Here is a 9493-nt window from a genome sequence, read left to right on the forward strand (position 1 = left end):
CACACACACACACACATTCACGACTGTATGCTAGGGGTGTAGGAAGGGGTGGGTTAATGAGCAAAATATTAGAACAGTCCACTTTCCACATAGAAAAATAAAATTAGGATCCCTTCATACAAAAGGCAAAAACAAACTATAGACTAAGGCAACTATAAAATTAAAAAAGTTAAATTTTGATGATATGATTGGATTTTAGGTTATGGACTTTTTTTTTTTCCTTAAAGATTTATTTATTTATTATGTATACAGTGTTCTGTCTTCATGTATCCCTGCTGGCCAGAAGAGGGCACTAGATCTCATTACTGATGGTTGTGAGCCGCCATATGGTTCCTGGGAATTGAACTTAGGACCTCTGGAAGAACAGCCAGTGCTCTTAATCACTGAGCCATCGCTCCAGCCCCTGGACCGTTTTTAAGTTAGACATAAAAAAGTACAAGCCATAAAAAACAAGATGGATAGTAGACTACGTTAAAATTTCTGTAGCCAGCTATTGGGGCTCTTGTCTGTTATTCCAAAACTCAGGAGGCTGAGGCAGCAGGATTGCCTCATGTTCCAACTTGGGATTCTGAATGAAACACTGACTCAAAAAACAAAACAAGGGAGCTGGAGATATAGTTCATTAGTTAAAAGCTTGTGGCTCTTTCAGAAGACCTGAGTTTGGTTCCCAGTACCTAAGTTGGGTAGCTTACAATTGCCTGAACTCCAGCTCCAGCAAGTCTGGCACCCTCTTCTGGCCTTTATAGGCAACTGCACCCATATGTACACACAATACACATACACTTAAGTAAACAACAAAAATTAAAATCTTGCCGGGGTGGAGGGGTGTGGGGGGTGGCACAAGCCTTTAATCCCAGCACTCTGGAGGCAGAGGCTGGTGTATCTCTGAGTTCAAGGCCAGCCTGGTCTACAGAGGAAGTTCCAGGGCAGACAGGGTTACACAGAGAAACCTTGTATCATAAATAAATAAATAAATAAATAAATAAATAAATAAATAAATAAATCCAGAATAAAATAAAATAAAAACCATCACCAACGACAAAATTAAAATAATAAAAAACCTCACAAATGTCTTCATGACAAAAGACATCAAACCAAAGCATGAGTAATATGGCAACAAGATGAACACACCTGTGAGGAAACACTCAAAAGCCGTGACACCCAAATGATGCATGAACCAAAAGGCTTGGCCTGGAGCACTGGTTCCCAACCTTCCTAATGCTGTGACCCTTTAATACAGTCCCTCATGCTGTGGTGACCCCCAACCGTAAAATTATTTCGTTATTACTTCATAACTGTAATTTTGCTACTGTTACGAATCGTAATGTAAACACCCGATAATGTGACCCAGAGGGGTCAGGACCCATAGGTCACTGGCTTGGATGATAATCAGGACTAAGAGTTGGTGTGAAAACTGGGAAAATTAAATCTCTTAAGTGACCAGTGTGAGTGCAAAATTGTATAATCATTAAAAGATAGATTTCTATCATTTTCTAGGTTTATAGAAATGTTTGTATCAGTGCTCAAGGGGACATGTACAAAGATGGTTATTGTCATTTTATTAGCAACTCCTCACTCCATGGAAATATATGTTAATTTTAATAGATATTCATGAGCCAGGCCTGGTGGCAAAGACCTTGGGAAATGAGGCAGGGGACTGCAGTTTCATGGTCCTCCTGGGCTAGAAATTAAGTTCAAGACCAGCCTGGACAATTTAGTGAGACTTGTCTCAAAATCAAATAAAGTGAAGTTCAGACCTGATGGTGCATGTCTTTAATCCTAGCACCCAGGAAGCAGAGGCAGGCAGAGCTCTGTGAGTTCGAGGCCAGCCTGGTCTATATAGTAAATTCCAGAATGGTCAAAGAGAGACCCTGTCTTTTAAAAGGGGAGGAGGGAGGGGAGCTGGAGATGTAGCCCTGCCGTGGAGCACTTGCCTAGCATGCAGGAGCCCTTGGCGCACGCTCCAGTGCTATGCTCTAATAGCTTTAGTCAATTTTTAAGTAAAATGTAGTAATTCATAGATTGAATATTGCTTAAAAGAAACTATCTTGGTCTGGATAGATCTGTGTAAATAGATGTCAAAAACATAACATTAATAGGAAAAAAGAAAAGTCAAGATGTATGACTGTATTTGTCAGAGTTCTCTAGAGGAACAGAGCTAAGAATACACACACACACACACACACACACACACACACACACACACACACACACACACACTTTATTTGAATGGCTTATAGGCTGTGTTCCGGCTAGCCCAATAATGCTGTTTACCAAGAAAAGGTCCAACAATTCTGTAGTTGTTCAGTCCACAAGGCTGGATGTATCAGCTGCTCTTCAGTATACTCTGGAACCCTTAAGAAGTAGGCTCTAATGCCAGTCAAGGAATGGACTTGCCAGTGAAAGCTGCAGCAAGCAGGCAAAGAAAGAGAGAGCTCCCTTTTCCTTGTCATTATATAGGTTGCCAGCAGAGGTGTGGTCAAATTAAAGGTTTATTTTCCCACCTTAAAAGATCTGGATTAAAAGTCGGTCTTTCCACTTTATTTGATTTAAGAAAATTTCCCTTGAAGGGCAGTGGTGATGCACCTTTAATTCCAGCACTTGGGAGGCAGAAGCAGGCGGATCTCTGTGAGTTCGAGACCAGCCTGGTCTACAAGAGCTAGTTCCAGGACAGCCTCTAAAGCCACAGAGAAACCCTATCTCAAAAAACCAAAAAGAAAAAAAAAAAAAAAAAAAAAAAAAGGAAAAAAAAAAAGAAAACTTCCCTCAGCCCTTGAATTTAACTAATTTCAGATCTATTCATGATGACAACTGAGAATAACCATCACAATAATCTATTAGATCATTACTGTAAATTGAGAAGGTTTGAAACATTATAAATTTCAATATTTTACATAATTATTCATTTATAACTTGTTACACTTATGTTTCTATATGAGCATAAAATAATTAGCTGGATAATAACCTACTCTGTTAGACCACTTCCAAGATGACGTGTAGCATAGCTGCCTGCCAGTCTTCGTGTCCTTGTGGCATCCCCTCACCTTGAGTTATGACTCGATTCTAATGAATAGCATCTAATGGGATGTAACTTCCAAGATTAGGTATAGATAACTGTGACTTTGCTTTTGCTGGTCCTGGACATCTAGCTCCGACAGAATTAAATCAACACTATGAGCTGCTCCATGGAGACCTTCATGCAGCAAAGAACTGAGGCAGACCTCTAAGCTAAGACTGAGCAAGTGACCCAATGGCAGCTCCAGCCCACACCTTGATAGCAGCTGTGGATGAGCCTGAGCTGGAGAGCCAGCCACATCTCACAGACTCTGGATCCCTGGTAAGATACCGAGGCCACACAATTTGGAGTAATTTGCTATGCATCAATAGTTACTAATATACTGAGTTATGAAAGTTACAGTCTGGGTTAGAGGAGGAGTAGGGAGAAACAGGATTAGAGGGAAGTCAGAGGAGACCTTTGAAAATGACCTCTATAACTACATAAAATTGGGCACTTCAACATTCTGTCATGGAGAGGGGAGGGGCTCATGAGGCCCCACTCATCTCTGAAGAGTTGCTGCCCATATCTGAAGTGATTTGTCACATATGGATTGATTTTGAATAAATATGTAATTTTACATTTCAATGATGCTTTAAAAGACTAACACTTGCCAGAATAGGGGTCTCCATTATTGCTTCTAACCCCATTAACTCTTCTACAAATTTAGATATTATATTTCCAAGACTGAGGCAGAGAGTAAATTTACAGGTGATTTGCAATTATGGGTCATCTCATTTGAATCGGGGTAATTACTTTTCTGAAAGGCAGATTGGAATGGCAATTTAGTGTGGAGCCATGAGCCTTTCGGGGAGGGAAGAAGAGTGCTGGGCTGCTGACAGTGACCTTCTGACATCATTTGGCTGTGGAAAGAGGGGTGGCCTTGCTCCAATGTGGATTTCAGTTAAACCTGAAACTTCTCAAGGCTTGGAAAGTTTCTGGGCCTGGACTTTAAGCAGAGTTTGTATCTTTGAAAGCTTCATCCATTATGGTCCAGGGGACCTGGTGACCGGGTGGATGGAGTGATGCTTTTGTGTGGATGCCAGGAATTGCAGGAGTACCCACAAATATTGGCGCTTACAGGAGTACTTTCCTTGTTGCTGTGATCAAATTCCTGAGAAAAGCAACCTAAGACTGGTTATTTTGGCTCACAGTACCAGGGGATACAGTCTGCCATGGCAAGGAAGACATGGCGGCTGGGATGTGAGGTGGCTGTTCACATTGCGCCTTCAGTCCTTCAGTAGGGAATCAGAGAGAGCTGAAGCCAGCGCTCAGCTCAAGTTCTTATTCCCTCCAGGCTGCCAGCCCATGGGATGGTACCAAGTGTAGTCAGATTGGGTCTTCCCTATGCAGATAACCCTTTCTGGAAACACCTGCGGAGGCTTACCTAGCAGTGTGTCTTCACTGGGACTCTAAATCCCATCAAGTGACCATCCACAGTAGTCCATATGGCCACTTCAAAGACAAACTTTCCTTTAAAGATTTGTGTGCGGGCTGGAGAGTTGGCTCAGTGGTTAAGAGTGCTTGTGCTGCTCTTGCAGAGGCTGCAGGTTCTATCCCTAGTACCCACATGGTGGCTCACAATTGCTTGTAACTCCAGTAGTAGGGAATTTAATACTTTCTTCTGGCCTCAGTGAGTACCAGGCAAACTGTGTACAAACCCACACGAAGGCAAAACATTCATACACATAAAATAATAAAATAAAAGAACACAAAAACCTAGAGAGAGAGAGAGAGAGAGAGAGAGAGAGAGAGAGAGAGAGAGAGAGCATGTGAATGTGTACTTGTGTGTGTTGCGGGTGTATGTGTGTACATGTTTGAATATGTGCTTACCCCAGATAAGGAGCCCATGACAGACCAAAGTTCAGATACCACCAAAGTCCATCTTGGTGAACTGATGAGTGTAAGGAGACTTTCTTTGTTCTGGCTGGCCCCACCACCCTTCAGCCCCAAATAAACACAGATGCTCTATTAATTATAAAACTATTGGCCTGTGTCTTGGGCTTCTTATTGGCTAGCTCTGTCTTTATTATTAACCCATTTCTATTTATCCATGTATTTCCATGTAGTCTTGGCTTACTGGTGTGTCCTCTCTTCCCGGGATCTACATGATGACTCTCTTGTGGGCTCTCCTACCTTTCCCAGAATTCTCATCTCCTAGCCCCGCCTATCTTCCTGCCTCATTGGTCGAACAGTGTTTTATTCATCAACCAATAAGAGAAACATATATACATAAGGACATCCCCATCAGATCAGTTTTATTGGGGTAACTTATAAGAGCAGAAATGACTTAAAGGCAGTTGCATCACCAAAGCCCACTCCAACATGGTGACAGCTCACAAAATCTGGGAACCTGGAGCTCACTGCAGTCTGCAGGCAGCTCAATACATTGGAGAGTGTCCTATATGAGTGACTCAGTTGGTCTAAACATCTTCCAAGAAGCTGGGCTTGTTTCTGTTTCTTCCAGGCAGCTGGTCCAGTCTCTGAGTCTTCTTTTCAACTTGGCTTGACTGAGAGGGAGCCTCAGCTTTTATTGTTAACTCTGTCAGGGAGGAGCCTAATGAATCTGGTCAGTTTTAGGGGCTTCTGAAACTATTTGGAGCTGTTTACCTTCTCAGTTAAAGCAATTCCCTGCAAGACTGAATGTTTCACTCTCAAAATAAACTGTTACACAACAGTAGGATCACCATAAACTGGAGGCCAGCCTGGTCTATGAGTGAGTGCCAGGCAGCCAGTCTATACAGACCTGGTAACAAACACCATAATTTTTAGCCAGACATGAAATCACAACACTCAAGGGTCAAGAAAAGCAGGAGTTCCAGGACAGCCTTGGCTATATGAGACCTTGTCTCAAAATAAAAACAGCAAAAAGAGCAAATGAATGAACAAAAAGGAAGGAAAAATGAACCCAGGCAGGTAGCATTTATATACCAAGAATTTATTTAGTCAGAAGTATGAGCATTGAGGTCAGCTGCGATGCAGACTCGCTGCCCTGACTGACAGAATTCCATCCTAATGCACAGACAGACACATGATATCTGAGGCTGCCAGCGCAGCTTTGGCTAGGTAAACTTTGTATTTCCCTTGAAGTTTATGACATTTCAGAAATAGTTTATGTGTCTTCAGCTCCTCCCTTATGACTCTTTAGGTGCTTGAGCATCCCAGGCGATCACCCCCTGATTTACAGGAGGTAAACCGAGTCACTGCTTGCATATTCCTGATGCTCAGGCATGAGAGTAACTGAGCTGAGCCTCTCCAAAGTTGATCCAGAGTCAACATACATTTGCATTTGAAGCCAGACAAAAACCTAAGAGGAAGTTTGCCACAATCAAGTCTCTTTGTGCATGAATGGCCCTAATAAGTAGTTATGATTTTAAAAATACATGCATACATATTGTATGAATTGAAGGGATCCACAAAGGTCCAATTGCCTCAAAAATCCTCCTTTTACTAAATAGACCTTAATAGCAGCTCCCCCTTCTTTACCCAGAAGGTCACCGCTCAGCAGCATTCCCATCAGGGGGAAGGAAGGTTTGCAGTGGACTCCGTTTTCTTTCTCTGAACACTCCTTTCTCCTAATCCATACACAGTGGTCTCCAAGATGCTATGGTTATGTACCGTGACCCTAACCTTCATACTGGATATGCTTTGGACCATTTGCCTAGCAGGGAAGAAAGGCTTTAGGTTTTGGGAAGAAATCACTAATAGTGCTTTAGAAGAATATAAAGTGTGTGCAGCATATTTTCTGCCATGCTGACTGAGGCAACCCTGAAGTACATACAGAGTATGGGGGGGGGGGGACAGAGACAGAGAGCTATCCAGAGGCATGGCCTTGGCCTCATCCTTGTAGTTCCTGCTTTTTTCCCCCCAATGTAATATTTTTATTGATTATTTGGGAAATTCACATCATGCATCCCAGTCACACTCACTTCCCTGTGAGTGTGTCCCCAACCCTGTGACCCCCCCCCCCCGCAAGCAAGTCCAATTGGCATTGCCCATATACTCACTGGAGCATGATCAAACTCCCAGTGGCCCTAAAGAAAACTGAGTCCCTCCCCACCTGCACCCCTGCATCAGTTGTGGGGAGCTGCATTTTAGCATCCTTACCACAATTTCAAAGAGTTATCTTTGATGACTTCCTTTTTTAGGTTGTTACTTGAGGGGTGGGGGAAGGAGTTGTCACAGAAATCTATGTCTCTTTTTCTCAACTGTGCCTCTGCTATCTTTGATAGCATGGAAAATTAGTTTCCTTGTCCTTTACAGTCAGCGGGAGCACGGATTTTGAGCTTCGACATGTTTTCTGGCAACACAGACCACGAACATCCACATGGTCTCCAGCATCAGTATATGTCAAGGACTTCCACTTGGTCTCTAATGGCAGCACGGACCGTGGACATCAACGTGGGCTCAGGTTGCTGCACAGGTCACTCACATCCACATGGCAGCAGCACGGCCCACAGACATCAACATAGCTTCAGGCAGTGACATAGACCACAAACAACAGCATGGCCCTCAGTAGTAACTTGGACCTCAGATGTCAACACAGCCCCTGACTGCGGCAGGACCACGGGTCCAAACACGGTCCTTGGCAGCAACATGGACCACGAATATCAACATAGCTTCAGATGGCAGCCCAGACCACGGGCATCCACATGGCCCTTGGGCTTCATCAGAGTCTGGGGCAGCAGTACAGACCACTGAGGTCAGCATCTCCTCTGGTAGAAGTACAGATCGTGGAGGTCTTTCGAGGCAGTCCAATCCAGAAAAATGAACCAGTGTTGCATGGAAATCAGGATCCACTACACTTAGTACAGGTTAAGTGAAGTTTATTCGGGAAGAATGTACTTAAACATGAAACAGATGACCGCCTCGGTTCCCTCTCCAAGGATCCATCCAGGCTGCCCTCTGTGACCGACCAGAAGCAAAAGAGAGAGCTAACTGGCTCGGGACCCCAGACCTAGCACTATCCTCTGTCAGGTCAGAACCTTTGACCACGCCCAAGTAGTCAGCGCTACAGGTGTGTGTGTGTTGGGGGGGGGTATGGGGTGTGGATATCTCACTACAAACATCTCAGACATCCTGTCCTTGCTCAGAGTCAGGGTTATCATTCGGTTGGGCAGCTGGTTAGGGCTGAGTCTACACAAGCTGCAGGCTGTTGCACACCAACCACCCTGCTGACTGACTACAGCCTTCCTTCACACCTGTCACACCTGTGCCATCTCCAGTTCCACCTCTCTCCACTTCACACGCATGGCCCCATTCTCCGTCCTTCCCATCTCCACACAATTCATTTGTCATCATGGCATTGGGAGCTGCAGTGTGTCACATGGTCTGGGTTTTGTCCAAACAGCTTCAGATGCAAATGTTCTTTGAAATGAGTCGTTGGTCTGGGTCAGGGTGTTTGGTTTCCAACACACCATTAATACTGGAGGAGTCACCACTGAGACTCCTCTTGGATAGCCTGCTGCCGCCCAGAGTCATGGTGTTCCTGTAGCTCTGGTTCTGCAGGTCCAGCTCCTTCACGTGCTCCAGCAGCTCATAGAGGAAGGAGATGTTGGAGTGGACCAACTCAAAATGATAGATCTGGGCCTGATTGGTAGCTGAGTTGGTCATCTCTGTGAAGGGACCAGCCCTCATTTTGGCAGCCATGACAGTAACACGTGCTCCCTATGACCTTGTCTTAGTCACTAGAGGTTAGGTGCCTGCCTCGTGACAAGGAACCAATCAGAAGTTAGCTGGTGGCGCTATGCTTTACGACCCTGGGTGTGCTTTACGGACAAGCACACAGCAATGACGCGCAGAGCATAGCAACCACCCTGGGAGGGCCTATGGGCCATAACAACCAAGTGACCAATCAACACAGGGCAAACCCTCCAAGCCTGGAGGCACGCCAGTCCTGAGCCTGTGCATACCCCTAGACACTCCCCTTACGCTGTCCTACAAGATCTCTCGGCAGCCAGTTCAAACTGTCTTTTGTAGCCAACAGCCATGGTGGGTGGACAAAAGACCCTAGCGAACATGGGGTTATCGCGTTAAATTACAATAAAGCCTCATGCAGTTTGCAGCAAGCTCTCAAATATGCCTGGTGATTGGGGTGACCGCAGTCCTGGGCTGGGACCCCGGATACCTGAGATTTTCCAGGGGTCTAACACCTGGACTGCCTGCCCTCCTGCCACCAGGCTAGAAGGGCCAGTTCCTGCTTTTTGCATAAGTCTTTTTTTTTTGTAATAATTTATTTAACTTTATTTTATGTGCATTGGTGTGAAGGTGTCAGATTCCCTGGAACTGGAGTTACAGACAGCTGTGAGCTGCCAAGTGGGTGCTTGGAATTGAACCTGGGTCCTCTGGAGCAGTCAATGCTCTTAACTGCTGAGCTATCTCTCTAGACTCCCTAATTGTAGGTTCTTAAAAAAAGATTCATTTTATTTTATGTATATG

This window comes from Cricetulus griseus, chromosome 2 (genome assembly GCF_003668045.3).
Source record: "Cricetulus griseus strain 17A/GY chromosome 2, alternate assembly CriGri-PICRH-1.0, whole genome shotgun sequence".
NCBI classification, from domain to species: domain Eukaryota; kingdom Metazoa; phylum Chordata; class Mammalia; order Rodentia; family Cricetidae; genus Cricetulus; species Cricetulus griseus.